Source organism: Pseudophryne corroboree, chromosome 4 (assembly GCF_028390025.1).
Source record: "Pseudophryne corroboree isolate aPseCor3 chromosome 4, aPseCor3.hap2, whole genome shotgun sequence".
Lineage (NCBI taxonomy): Eukaryota > Metazoa > Chordata > Amphibia > Anura > Myobatrachidae > Pseudophryne > Pseudophryne corroboree.
The window spans coordinates 65,754,085-65,770,327 of NC_086447.1; positions in this window are offsets into that span (position 1 = coordinate 65,754,085).

A 16,243-nucleotide genomic window follows, 5' to 3' on the forward strand; every position below is an offset into this window, starting at 1 on the left:
AATGTGCCGCCCCCAGCGTTCTGCGCCCTGGGTGACAGGACCACTCGCACACCCCTTGCTATGGCCTTGTTTGGAGCCCTGTGTATAATAATAAAATCCAGCTGTTCCTTATGCACAAGTAACTATTCCACATTTTTGCTTCCCTCCACCAGACTCACCTTACTCTGCTGCTGTTACTTCTGGAAGTCACCACGCTGACATCTGCCCATAGTCTGGCCCTGCATCACCTGAAAAAAGAAGGATGTCCACCGAGCAAAGACACGTCCTTCCCGTCCACCATAAGAGTCAGTCTGAACATGAGTGGACAAGCCCACCCACCCCAGGGTGATGTGAGGAAACGCTCCGTCTCTCCATGGGACTACAGGTAGCCTCGATGTACAGTTATTGTGCCCCCTCCCTGCATAGTAACCCATAAAGGGTGGCCTACAGTGTGTAGCAATTAGTTCTCTTTAGAAGGACTTTGCCCATTAATAGGCTACAATTCCACTGACAAATCCCAGAACAATGATTGTCTGGTTCACGTCACGTGTACACAGATGTCCGCTATACTTCCCAGTAACCGGGATACCTTCTGTCATACCTTTACCCTATAGCTGTGTTATAAGAGAATACTGTATATCAGTACACAATGGTTATTCATGTGCGGATCATCTGGGAGGATGGGGAACAGCGATTACCAGGAATATGATGGTCTTATATTTTACATTAATCTTGACCTCATGTAAATGTAGGCGGTTGTGTGTGTGGGGGGGGGGGGGGGGAGATGCAATTTTATTATTTTCTTGCATGCAGAGATTTAACACTTAGATGAGTTAGGATAGAAAGTGACCCCTTCTAAATCTAAATCTCTCAGCGCATTTAATTCCCCCCCACCCCCACTCTGCACCGCTGCATAATATCACACCTTTTATCTGGTACTATATATACATGAGGCCCCAGCTTTCTGCTACAAGTCTCTGATCATCTGTTATATCATTAAATATCTGACTGATGTTATATATAATGATGGTGCTTTGTCTCATCTGGAATATGCCATATTGTGGCATCAAACTGAACTATAGAATGCTCTTAGTGGTAAAGTTACTACCCCCTTACATATGTACTTTCATCCTCTTCTCTCTCTTTACTATGTCCTTGTAGGATATATTGATTGACAATGAAAGGGATGTACCACCTTCATCACCTTTCATATGTATTGTACAGTATATAGCATGCTGCAATTTTAACTAAAGATATAGCACTGTCTGTATAGTTTCAATGCTTGTTGGTCATATATTTGAATAATCAGTCAGAGCTGTGTATTTTCATTGTCCCCTGATACGGCCCAAATCAAATAAAAACAGCTCTGACCAATTATATAAATGCATGCCTGAAAAGCATGGAAGGGGACATGGAAATAAAAGTGATGCATTAAGTAAAAGTTGTAGTAGTGAACAGACAAGTCAATGCCTTAAGAGTCCCCATAAGGTGACACCTCTACTCAATTGCTGAGCAATTAACTGAATTTTTATTTCCTATGCTCAGCCATGATGCCAATATCAACAGGATCCCCCATGTCATTGCCGAAGCCAAATGCCGCCATCAGGGGTGCCTGGATGCCTACGGTAATGTGGACCTCAGCTTGAATTCTGCCCCCATCAGACAGGAGATCCTGGTTCTACACCGAGAGGTGAAAGGATGTGCCCAGACCTTCAAGCTGGAGAAGAAGATAGTCACTGTAGGCTGCACCTGCGTCCGGCCCATTGTCCATGAGCAACAGTAGAGGCCAGCGGTTTGTTGTGACCATAGAGCCATCTGTGGACACTGTCGTTATAATATGTATTTATTTTCTCTGTGTGTTTTCACGTTGAACATACGGAGGAGAAGAACAAAGTAGCACTGGTAAAGTGCGGGTCATCGTAGCAATTTTTGTTGCACTATAAGGAATTGAATTTTTTTTTTATAATGTATTTATAATATTTGTTTGTATGTATAATACACCTAACTTTCAAATGTACTTGCAAACTGCAATAAATTATTATTCAAATAAAATATAGAGATGTCTTTAATTAATTAATATTTTACTCTATAGACATCACACAGAATGAACCAAGAGGTAAAACTGTGAGCTATTTTTCATATGGATTTTTATCTAATTAGAAACACTACAGAATACCCAAACACTATTATCGTGTAGGAGTGATGATGATAATTATTATAATTATAATTGATGTTTCGCCGATTAAAACACTACATAATTCCCAAACACTATTATTGTGTCTTTAATTAAAAAAATGGTCAAACACATGAAAACAATATACAGTTATGAAAGAAAACGTTACCTACATTACATGTTCTTTTACTCCATAGACGTCACACAGAATGAACCAAGAGGTAAAACTGTGAGGTATTTTTCATATGGATTTTTCTCCAATTAGAAACACTACAGAATACCCAAACACTATTATCGTGTAGGAGTAATAATAATAATCATAATAAAAATAATAATAACATTATTATTATTATTATTATTATTATTATTATTATTGCTGTTATTATTATTATTATTAATTATTATTATTATTATTATTAATAAAAAATTATTATTATAATGGATATTTCTCTGATTAAAACACTACATAATTCCCAAACACTATTATCGTGTAGGAGTAATAATAATAATAATAGATGTTTCTCCAATTAAAACACTACATAATTCCCAAACACTATTATCGTGTAGGAGTAATAATAATAATCATAATAAAAATAATAATAACATTATTATTATTATTATTGCTGTTATTATTATTATTATTATTATTAATTATTATTATTAATAAAAAAATTATTATTATAATGGATATTTCTCTGATTAAAACACTACATAATTCCCAAACACTATTATCGTGTAGGAGTAATAATAATAATAATAATAATAATAATAATAATAATTATTATTATTATTATTATTATTATTGTTGTTGTTGTTGTTATTAATAATAAAAAATTGGAGCACCTCTCCTCAGAAATAATCATACTAAAATTTTAGTTACTATTATTTGGGAAAATATATATATTTTTTCTTTTATCAGCTCTCTAACCCCCCTGAGAATCTAGAGTATAGTACAGGTGTGTCCTACCACAAGACTGTCTGGTTGGTACAGTATTTGTTATGTGCTATGCAAATAACGGTGCATATTTATAAATTTTCTGGTCCTTGACCTGATCATTCTAATCACTTATTGCCACTACTCATGGCAATAAGAAATTATAATTTACACAAGTGTATTAAAATACATCCACAGGGATAGGGGTTCCGAAAGTAGGCAGTCTGTGCAGTGTTAAGAAGTAATGTGATCCCTTCACTTCTTCAGAAGCTGTGGAGAGTGCCGGGAAGGATTTTTACGGATCCCTCTCCTGGTACAGATCCCTCGCCCTGTGAGGACCCTGAGTTCATGAGTGCATTATTCTCACGTATCGCTCATCTCCGCCTTGAGAAAGGCAGCGTTTACAGCTCCGCACGGTGCCCCGAGGTTACTACTGGGTTCTGAGATCACACAGTAAGCACGCAATTGCAAGGTACAATGGCACCTTTATTTTTTACACACTAAACGTACAATATAAAAATCGCAACCACAATGTGTACATTATTTACAGGTAGCAATAATAACAATTACAGTTAAGATTATATAAGAGAAAGAGCCACACAAAAGCAAGAAACTCCTGCCCCTATACATTCACTAGGCACCTCATGGAATATGTGCATTTGGCGACTCCTGGCGGATGCTGGAAGGAGTGATGAAATTTGTCTTGCTGATCCCGGTCGCGTGGCCTGTGTGAATTCACTACTCTTGTGAGTAGGGTAAGCTGGAAAAGTCACCCAGCTCCTGCTGGCACACTTAAGCCAGTTACTAGGATAACTCCTGTGGGAGCAAAACGCTTGGCTGCGTGTCTGGACCCTCTCCGCAGAGCCAGGTCTCCAGACAAACAGGCTGACAGGATCTCTCAACTCCTGGCAACAGCCTCATTCCAAAACTCCTCACAAGGCAAGAGCTTCACTCAACCGACTCTCAAAACCCTGGCACGTCATCTTATAAAACCTCTGCTGCTTGTCTGAGATTGGGGACACCTCTACCTCTGGGATTGGTGGGATTTTCAAATTTAATATTTAAAAGTGTCCAGGGACACCAGTGGACCCCCTGTGGGGATGGTGCCTGGTCGTCTGCTAAAAGGCCATCCAGAACAATAGGTACTAATTATGGAGATAAGAAGGTTGGCTGCCCTGAGGCCATAACCTGAGTCGATTTTAACCCCTTGTAGTAATTTGTGATGTGAGAGGCCCTTCAGCTGACTGTTGTGTCCTGCGACAGAGGGGGCTCAGACCTACACTTCCTGTTTATAACTTATATGATAGCTATCTGGCTGAGCCCAAACTGGACAGCAAAATATTTCACCCCTGCAATAGACAGTACATTGATGTGACAGACACATATCAGGCTCAGGGATATATTCCATGATACTGTAGGCATAACATATATACATGGGACTATTTCCCACCACAGGCACACATCTGGTACCTAGCAAAATCACCTTCTTGGATTATGCAGTATAACATCATATTCTTGTCCAACCTAAAGTCCTGTTATGTCCACTGCATACAGTAGTATGGGGTATACAGCTCAGATATGAAAACAAGTTGTGTGTTATAAAGGATAACATACCGTTATCTCTGGCATTCTGACGTTCACTACTGAAGCGCAGGACCGGGCTGGCCAAAAATATATGTGACGTGACACTGGCATGGTTGCATTCCATTACACACACCCCTATTTTTTTTTCAGCCTGTGCGATTCAGTGACCACAGCTACCCAGTGGCCCTTGGTAAGGTTTATACGTGGCCCCCCTAGGTTCAGCAACCGCGGGCTCAAAGTGTCCTCTGGGTCTGGGCTCATCAGTTCACAGTTCTTAGCACAACCTCCAGTATCCCAGGTACTGGGTTTGCCCCCTACATGGGGAAATCATCCCTCCTTTTTGGGTGACTGCCCTCCCTGCCCAGTCCCCCTATATCCTTTCTCCAAGCACAGTTTAGATCATGCTCACCTGCTGTTCCTTTCTAGAAAGCTCTAGATGCTCATATTTTTGTGCACCTTTTCCTATAGTTGTGCATGTAAAGTCATATACAGGGGTTTGTCGGGGCAGCAGGGTTTGTTGGGGCTGCACACTTACCATTGGTTAACAATGGCCGGGCGGAGGCAGACTGTGCTGTGATGGAGAGAGGTGCACAAGCAGGGTCCTGGTGTCTGATGGCCTAAACCAGAGACCAGAGGCAACCTTGGTGGTCAAGGGGTTGTGTTGCTAGTGCCTCCAGTCAGAACAGCGGGATCCGATGGCTCTGAAATGCGGAGTTACGGTGGCCATATGCAGGGCAGAGTTGAGGTGTTGTGATGGTAGCAGAGGGTGGTAATTTGGGGCTGACCACTGGCCTGCTGCAGAGGTGTTCCTGACAGATGTGATGGAACATAGCCTCCCAGTCAGGGAGTGCCTAGCGAGGAAAAAGGCTGGGCCAGTGGCATAACTACTGAGGGTGCAAGGGGTGCAGCTGCTATGGGGCCTGAGATGCTTCCAGGGCACGCAGCTCCCACGGCACCTACGATTCAACTAAGGGCCATACCTCCCTCCTCCCCCATGAAGAACGGCCACAGAAGTAGTGGGTGCAATCCACGCTATCTGCCCTGTCCAGCAGTGGTTCCGGCTCACAGTGGCCACCCCTCATGCCAGTAGGGGAATAGAATAGGTGGAGCCAGAGGTGCAGGTCGCCTCCCCCCTTATTCAATAGCTGATCCAGTCTGTGGCTGGCCCCTCCCCATATCCATCACTCTCCTGTTACTCTCCGCCCGCTACTTTTCTCCCCTCTCCATCCTCAGTACTCCTTTCCTGTTCCCTATCTCCTCTTATGGCTCCCAGTCGTAGCACCCTGATCCCGCCTCCCCCGCACCAGTATTCCTTTACTCTGCTCTTCCCCCTCATGTCTCCAAAAGTGGAAAAATTTAATATGTAATGTACAGTATGTGAAAATAAAATTCACATATATTTCATCTGTTGTAATAATTTATTATAGCATATACAATGTTTTTTAAATATTTAAATAAAGTGATTTACTTTAGATTGTGTAAGTTTTATATTTATATATATATTTTTTTATTCACTGGACTATGTGAGGAGCACATGTACCTCTGCACTCCATCTTTATACATTTTATGAGGAATTTGCGCCATTTTCTAATGTTCAGTGCTGTTTATTATTGCACGACGTTTTGGTCTGACTTAGATCACAGATCTGATCACTAAAGACCTTTTCTCCATTAAAGTTTTTGTCTAGAGTTTATCACTCAGACATATGTCGATTCACCTGAATCATGTCACAACTGAGGGCCTGAGCTGACGGAAGGCAGCCTCAGTTGTAGGGGCTGAGATGTACCGGAACCTGGGAGGTTGTATCAGACCCCTGGACATGTAAGTAACATGAAGAGAAACCGCCCGAAGGCGTGACCACGACAACTTGAGTAAAAGTCAATGATATTTATTTATGACAAACTCCATGCATCACAGCAGCAGTAAAAAGTAACATAAAAATCAGCAGAGAAATAATAATACAGTTCCTGGGTACTACAGGGTGGCAGGGGCCACAGAGCTCTGGTGGTATGAGACAGTTCTTATTATCTGCAAGTTGGAAAGTCCTTACCAGGCTCAACTGTAGCAATGAGGAAAGCCCAGGGTCGTGCCAGCTGATGTTCCAGGGAAAGCTGGACTGCTGTAGATAAAATGCTGCTGTGGGTACTGGTTAGAACCAGACAGGTGTTGGCATGGAGTGGATACTGGCTGGGACCAGTTAAATAATAAATAAAGCTTGAGAGCGATGCAATGTAGATGAAATGTAGAATTTGAGAGCGGAGAAATAATAATACCGGTGGAGAGTGGTAAACTGCAGAAAGGACACCGGCCCTTTAAGAGAAGCTGTACACTGCTGGAAGCTGAGCTGGAAGCAGGTGATGTTGTAGCTGGAAACAGGTGAGTCCAGAATGGATCGGAGAGTCAGGCTACACCGCAGATGGAATGCTGGTGCGGGTCTCTATAGCAGAAGTCTGGAGACAGGAGCTGGAACCTGGAAGACATTCACAGAAGAGAGACAAACTGGAACTAGGTTTGACAACCAAAGCACTGACGCCTTCCTTGCTCAGGCACAGCATATTTATACCTGCAGCAAGGAAGGGGTTGGCTAGGCAATTATGCAGATTAACAATACAGACAGCAGATTGGTGGAAATGATCAGATGACAAAATCCAAGATGGCTGCGCCCATGCAGACACTTGGAGGGAAGTTTGGTTTGTAATCCATGTGAGAATTGAAACAGCAATGGCGGCGCCGGCCACAGGAGACAGGAGACGCCAGACTGATGATTGCACATCTAAACCACGCGGGCACAGCGGAGGCCGCGGCTGACGTAATCGCCACTCTGACACTCTGTATGCAGGAACTCAGGGACAGCGGCGGAGGCCGCGGGAGACGCCATTCCAGATGTAACATGGCGCCGCGGTGACCGCGTCTCAGAGTGACAGGAGAGGACGCGGGAATGTGCACATCAGGATAACAGATGGGATCCGGTCCTGGAGCGCTGAGCCAGCCTTAGGAGGCATCTGATAGGTAAGAAATGGCGTCCAGATACCCGGATCGTGACAGCACCCCCCCCCTTTAGGAGTGGCCCCAGTACACTTCTTTGGCTTTTGAGGAAACTTGGAATGGAATCTCCGGACCAAGGCAGGAGCATGGACATCAGAAGCATTGGTCCATGAACGTTCCTCAGGGCCATAACCCTTCCAGTCAATAAGATACTGAAGTTGACCGTAACGGTGACGTGAGTCCAGGATCTTTGCTACTTCATACTCAACGCCTCGTTGAGTTTGGACTTTCGGAGTTGGAGGAAGTGAGGAATGAAACCGATTCAAGATTAGCGGTTTCAACAGGGAAACATGGAATGTCCTGGGTATTTTTAAGAAGGGAGGCAACTGGAGTCTGTAAGCAACAGGATTGATGACTTGATCAATTTTAAAAGGACCGATGTAGCGAGGTGCAAACTTCATACTGGGAACTCTTAACCTCAAATTCTTCGTGGATAACCATACCCGATCACCCACCTTGAGAGCAGGAACTGCTCGACGCTTCTTATCCGCAAACTTCTTGTACCTGAACGATGCCTTGAGCAGAGCTGATCGTACGCTCTTCCAGATATTGGCAAACTGATGCAAGGTGATATCCACTGCGGGAACAGAAGTTGCTGGAAGCGGTTGGAACTCAGGGACTTTAGGGTGGAATCCAAAGTTGGTGAAGAATGGTGTTGAAGAAGATGAAGAATGATACTGGTTGTTATGACAGAACTCGGCCCAGGGAAGTAATTGAACCCAGTCATCTTGAGAGGAGGACACATAGATGCGGAGGAAGGACTCCAAGTCCTGATTCACTCTCTCAGTTTGACCATTGGTCTGAGGATGGTAAGCCGTGGAAAACTTTAGCTTGACTTGGAGGACTTGACATAAACTTAGCCAGAATTTGGCTGTGAATTGAACTCCTCGATCTGAGATAATTTCTTCTGGAAGACCGTGGAGTCGAAAGATCTCTTGTATGAATACTTGAGCCAACTTGGAAGCTGACGGAAGACCGGTAAGAGGAATGAAGTGTGCCATCTTGGTGAACCGGTCAACTACCACCCAGATGGTATTAAACTTGTTGCACATGGGCAAATCTGTAATAAAATCCATCGACAAATGGGTCCATGGTCGACGGGGAACAGATAGTGGAACCAGTTGCCCCGCAGGCGACTGGCGGGATACTTTATGTTGAGCACACTTTGGGCAAGATGCAATAAACTCCAAAACGTCCTTTTTCAGAGTTGGCCACCAATAGGACCTAGAGATAAACTCCAGGGTTTTTTGGATACCTGTATGTCCGGCAAAGCGGGAAGCATGGGCCCAATGCATGAGCTTCTTCCTTAGTGTCGGCTTCACAAAACTTTTCCCTGATGGGGGCGTAGAGTCCATCCCTACCGTGGAGAATGCCAACGGATTTATAATAGGATGCTTGTCTGAAGACTCTGACTCATTTTCTTGCTCCCATGAGCGGGAAAGGGCATCGGCCTTGCGATTCTGAGAGCCCGGACAGAACTGGAGTTTAAAGTCGAACCTGGAAAAGAAAAGTGCCCATCTGGCCTGACGAGGGTTGAGACATTGTGCGCCTTTCAGATATAGAAGGTTCTTGTGGTCTGTAAGGATGGTAATTGAATGAGAAGCTCCCTCCAACAGATATCTCCACTCCTCTAGAGCGAGCTTGATGGCTAGCAACTCCTGGTCGCCAATGGCATAGTTGCGCTCCGCTGGGGAGAACTTCCGTGAGAAGAAACTGCAAGGATGTAAATGGCCATCTTTAGCCCTCTGAGATAACACCGCTCCTACTCCAACGGAGGAGGCATCCACCTCTAAGATGAAAGGAGAGTCGATGTCAGGCTGTTTCAGGACAGGTGCAGAGATGAACCTCTGTTTTAAAAGATGAAAAGCTTGCATGGCTTCTTCAGACCACTTGGACGGGTTAGCACCCTTCTTGGTGAAAGCAGTAATAGGCGCCACAATGGTGGAAAAGTCTCGTATAAACTTTCGGTAATAATTGGCGAACCCTAAGAACCTCTGGACCCCTTTGAGGGTTAAGGGTACCGGCCAATTCTGGATTGCTTGTAGTTTCTCAGGATCCATCTCTAGTCCGGAACCGGACACAATGTACCCTAGAAACGGAATGGACTTGACTTCAAAGACGCATTTCTCTAATTTACAATAGAGATGATTGACACGGAGACGGGACAGAACCTCCTTTACCCAAAAACGATGTTCCTCTAAATTGTTGGCAAAAATGAGGATATCATCTAGATAGACCACGACATGACGGTATAGAATGTCTCTGAAAATCTCATTGACGAAATGCTGGAAGACAGCTGGAGCATTGCTCAATCCGAAGGGCATGACGAGGTACTCATAATGTCCGTCACGGGTGTTAAATGCGGTCTTCCACTCGTCACCCTCACGGATCCGGATGAGATTGTATGCACCTCTCAAGTCCAGCTTTGTAAAGATGGTAGCTCCGCTAACTCTGTCAAAGAGCTCAGTAATCAGGGGTAAAGGATAGCGGTTCTTGATGGTAATGTCGTTCAAACCTCTGTAGTCGATGCACGGCCGCAGACCACCATCTTTCTTTTTTACAAAAAAGAAGCCTGCGCCGGCTGGAGAAGAAGAAGGTCGAATGAACCCCTTTGCTAGGTTCTCTTTAATGTATTCCTCCATAGAATGCGTCTCAGGCAGAGACAACGGATAAGTTCGGCCTCGAGGTGGAACCTTCCCTGGAACGAGATCAATCGGGCAGTCCCATTCTCTATGAGGAGGAAGGATATCAGCAGAAGCTTTACTGAACACATCCGTGAAATCTTGATATGGAGGAGGTGGAACATCAGACGACCTGGGGGAGGAAGAACAGACAGGCAACACTTTAAACAAACATGTCTCAGCACAGGAGGGACCCCATGCCAGAATTTGCGTAGTCGTCCAATCAATTGTAGGATTGTGAAGACGGAGCCATGGAAGGCCCAGGACCACAGGATGTGTGGCTCTTGGAATCACTAAAAGTGAAATAAGTTCGGAATGAAGAACTCCCACTCTCAGACGAACTGGTAGAGTCCTTAGAGCAATAACTGTATCAAAAATTTTACTGCCATCCACGGCAGTTAAGGAAAAGGAGGAAGGAAGTCTCTCGGTGGGTAGGGACCACCGTTTAACATAGGCTTCGGTAATAAAGTTCCCAGCTGCTCCGGAATCCAGGAGGGCAATGACGTTCTGATAACGTTGAGCAACTTGAAGCGAGACTGGGAGATTACAATCTTGAGGAGATGGAGAGGAGATCATTACTCCTAGCCGGCCCTCTCCTTGGCGAGCTAGGATTTGGAGTTTCCCGGACGTTTGGGACAGGCATTAATAGTGTGAGACGGAGCTGCACAATACAGACAGAGAGACTCAGAGAGACGTCTTCGGCGCTCAGCAGGAGTTAAACGGGAACGGCCAATTTGCATGGGTTCATCTTTAGTTGGTGACAGTTGGCGAGGAGGAGGAGCAGAAGATTTTGGAGCAGATGATCTTCCACGCTCAGTTGCTCTCTCTCTCTGAAACGTAAGTCAACTTTCGTACAAAGTGAGATTAGCTCATCTAATTTGGAGGGTAAGTCTCTGGTAGCTAACTCATCTTTAATACGCTCGGATAAACCATGCCAGAATGCAGCATACAGGGCCTCGTCGTTCCATGCCAGTTCAGATGCCAGAATCTGGAACTGTATAAGATATTGTCCTACAGTACGTGATCCCTGGCGTAAACGGAAAATCTCAGACGAAGCTGAAGTTACCCGGCCTGGCTCGTCGAAGATGCGCCTGAATGTTGACACGAATGCAGTGTAAGAAGATAGCAGGGTGTCGGACCTCTCCCATAACGGTGATGCCCAGTCGAGGGCTGAGCCACTGAGAAGAGAGATGATGTACAGTAGGCAATTTTTGTACGGTCACTGGGAAAATTGCCAGGTTGTAGCTCAAACTGAATCTCACACTGGTTGAGAAATCCCCTGCAGAATCTTGGAGATCCGTCAAATTTTGCTGGCGTTGGAAGATGAAGACGTGGAGCAGAAACGGGTAAGGTGGGTGGGGTTATAGTTGGAGTCACTGTGGTTGACGCCCCAGATGCGCCTGATCCACGGAGAGTTGTCTGAATCCCATCCAGCCGAGTAGAGAAATCCTGGAGACAGCGGATGATGTGGCCCTGTGCAGCCTCCTGATGTTCAAGTCGGGCTGCCAGTTCTTGCATCGGCCTGGCCGCTTGATCCTGGTCTCCGGCTGGATTCATTAGGTCAGTGCTTACTGTCACAACTGAGGGCCTGAGCTGACGGAAGGCAGCCTCAGTTGTAGGGGCTGAGATGTACCGGAACCTGGGAGGTTGTATCAGACCCCTGGACATGTAAGTAACATGAAGAGAAACCGCCCGAAGGCGTGACCACGACAACTTGAGTAAAAGTCAATGATATTTATTTATGACAAACTCCATGCATCACAGTAGCAGTAAAAAGTAACATAAAAATCAGCAGAGAAATAATAATACAGTTCCTGGGTACTACAGGGTGGCAGGGGCCACAGAGCTCTGGTGGTATGAGACAGTTCTTATTATCTGCAAGTTGGAAAGTCCTTACCAGGCTCAACTGTAGCAATGAGGAAAGCCCAGGGTCGTGCCAGCTGATGTTCCAGGGAAAGCTGGACTGCTGTAGATAAAATGCTGCTGTGGGTACTGGTTAGAACCAGACAGGTGTTGGCACGGAGTGGATACTGGCTGGGACCAGTTAAATAATAAATAAAGCTTGAGAGCGATGCAATGTAGATGAAATGTAGAATTTGAGAGCGGAGAAATAATAATACCGGTGGAGAGTGGTAAACTGCAGAAAGGACACCGGCCCTTTAAGAGAAGCTGTACACTGCTGGAAGCTGAGCTGGAAGCAGGTGATGTTGTAGCTGGAAACAGGTGAGTCCAGAATGGATCGGTGAGTCAGGCTACACCGCAGATGGAATGCTGGTGCGGGTCTCTATAGCAGAAGTCTGGAGACAGGAGCTGGAACCTGGAAGACATTCACAGAAGAGAGACAAACTGGAACTAGGTTTGACAACCAAAGCACTGACGCCTTCCTTGCTCAGGCACAGCATATTTATACCTGCAGCAAGGAAGGGGTTGGCTAGGCAATTATGCAGATTAACAATACAGACAGCAGATTGGTGGAAATGATCAGATGACAAAATCCAAGATGGCTGCGCCCATGCAGACACTTGGAGGGAAGTTTGGTTTGTAATCCATGTGAGAATTGAAACAGCAATGGCGGCGCCGGCCACAGGAGACAGGAGACGCCAGACTGATGATTGCACATCTAAACCACGCGGACACAGCGGAGGCCGAGGCTGACGTAATCGCCACTCTGACACTCTGTATGCAGGAACTCAGGGACAGCGGCGGAGGCCGCGGGAGACGCCATTCCAGATGTAACATGGCGCCGCGGTGACCGCGTCTCAGAGTGACAGGAGAGGACGCGGGAATGTGCACATCAGGATAACAGATGGGATCCGGTCCTGGAGCGCTGAGCCAGCCTTAGGAGGCATCTGATAGGTAAGAAATGGCGTCCAGATACCGGATCGTGACAAATCAATGTTTACAGTGATGTTTTCACTTTTTTCAAACTACCTTAATCACGTTGTATCTAACCAATTGATCTTGTACCCCTGAAGAAGTCCTACAGGACGAAACGCGTTGGATTCTTTTTCTGATCCACACATTGGTGTACGCTGAATTCAAGACAACGAGGGAATTCACCCAAATTAGTTGTCAGTCTGAAAAGTGTACATTTTTAAAATTTGTCATGATATTGTACTATTATGGAATGAAATGGTTTTATTGAGCTTGTGAATACATTTTTAAGCTAATGTTTTCAATTATTTTTCAAAAATGGATGGTGAATTTTAGGAATATCCTATTACATTCAGCGCGCCCTCTGATCTGTATTGTCAGTTTTATATATATATAAGCAGACACAGTACCTGAAATTTTTGTCTTATATCTTTGGAATTATATAGGAAACAACAGAGTGGTATACACATTACTTTTTCTAAAGAAAGATATTTATGGAAGACATATGTATTGGGGAGAGACAATACAGTGATGCATACTGCATAATCATCTCCACCAAAGACGATATATTTATGTGACTGTATATGTATGTGAAAGACAAAACAGGGGTGTACTAAACTGTTCCTATTAAGGATAATATATATGAATTGTCACATATTTATATACATGCAGATTCTGGTTTATGAAATGTATTTAATAAAATGAATCAGCCAGTGCAAGAAAGACATGTAAATAAATGTATTTTAACACATACAAGTAGTGCCCTCAAAAAGAGGGGGGGTTGTGTTTTTGTTTTTTGTACCTTTTGCACAACCCCAGAATTTAGTCAATATCATTGGCCAACGATATACTAACAACCTCTTATGATTTACCAAATTATACTGTAATGATCGCTTAGTGCATCTGCACCCCCTTTTGTCTGTGTGTACTACTTTATTCTCAGCAGCATAGGACCTTTCATTACTGGAGGGTGTGCAATTTAGAACCATTTCCCCTACTATGTATATGTGTAGAAATACACACCTGAGGTTTGAGAATGCCTCAAATCTAGATTGGCACCCCTCCCCCACCACCCTCTATGTTTTTAAGCAGGGAAACCAACAAGGACAGCACAGTGACACAGGCATAATTTTAAGTAAGTCCTATTTATTTATACATAGTGTCAGTCAACTTGAGGTCGGCGTTTGGACGTAGGGTCCCCCGTGCCTGTTCTGGCTGGACTGTCTCAGGGCATCACCATTTAAATACACAGTCACTTTTTATATCCTGTTTGTCTATTATTTATGTATGCACATTTTTTTTTCACATACTCTCTACCTTTAAACTCATAGTAGGGACCTCCATATACTCACACTTTATATCCCTTTACTATCACTATTTTTTAGTGTGATGCCCTGGGGGGGTCCTTTGCTGGATCATGTTTGGGGGTTTCCTGCGTTCCGGATGTTGGCCCCATAGTGTTAGGAACCTGCCCGACAAGAGGTGACCTGGACGATTGGTGGGTAGGCCAATATCATTGGCCAACGATATACTAACAACCTCTTATGATTTACCAAATTATACTGTAATGATCGCTTAGTGCATCTACACCCCCTTTTGTCTGTCAGTCTGGAGACAAGGTAAGGGGCATAGTAATGGTGGTGGCAGGGCGCCTATTTTTTTAGTTGGGGCTCCAACAAGTTAATTTCCCCAGTAACCCCACAATCCTTAATCTGGCTCCACCATCTACCCCCTCCCCCGCTCTTGGTTCTCCTGTTCATTCACCAATGGTTGCCCATACAAGGCAGCAGCCTGAAATGACAGCTGCCTTCAATCATCACCACTGTAAGAACCTTCAGCACACAGAAATGAAGGTCCATTCCCTGATACTTGTTTGACAACACTTAAAGAAACAGCCTCAGAATAACAACAGAAATAACTTTTGCTCTGATCATCACATAAATGTGGAATAAAGCATTATACATACATTATGGATATAGGGGTCTATTCAATGCATGTCGGATCCTCTACGACGGAGAGGATCAGACAATGCAGTATTCAATTTGTGGGCAAATCTGACTGGTTTTGCCCGTTTTCGACAATGCTAGTCCAACTTTTTTTTTTAAGTCGGATTGACATTGTCGAAAACTGGACTAAAATCTGTCGGATTTGGCCGTAAATCCGACAAAACACGTGGATCCACGTCTAATCCTAATCCGCCGATCCAGGGCCCTCATTCCGAGTTGATCGCTCGCAAGGCGAATTTAGCAGAGTTGCTCACGCTAAGCCTACGCCTACTGGGAGTGTATCTTAGCTTCTTAAAATTGCGACCGATGTATTCGCAATATTGCGATTACAAACTACTTAGCAGTTTCAGAGTAGCTTCAGACTTACTCGCCATCTGCGATCAGTTCAGTGCTTGTCGTTCCTGGTTTGACGTCATAAACACACCCAGCGTTCGCCCAGACACTCCCCCGTTTCTCCAGCCACTCCTGCGTTTTTTCCGGAAACGGTAGCGTTTTTATCCACACGCCCCTAAAACGCCGTGTTTCCGCCCAGTAACACCCATTTCCTGTCAATCACACTACGATCGCCGGAGCGAAGAAAAAGCCGTGAGTAAAAATACTATCTTCATTGTAAAATTACTTGGCGCAGTCGCAGTGCGAATATTGCGCATGCGTACTAAGCGGAATTTCACTGCGATGCGATGAAAATTACCGAGCGAACGACTCGGAATGAGGGCCCATGTATTTTCCGACAAGTCAGAAATGCAGACAAGATGGAAAAACGGTAGGACCATTGAATAGGTCGAATCATGATTCAACCTAAAAACGAGAGAAACCGCCATCTAGACCGCAGTTCCAAAGTCAATTGAATAGACCCCATAGTGTCCTCCAATCTTTATTTATTTATTTATTTATTTAGTAATTCTTTATTTAAAATGGTCAAACAAAGTAAACACAGATAAAGAAAACTAGGGCATGTACGCCCAAT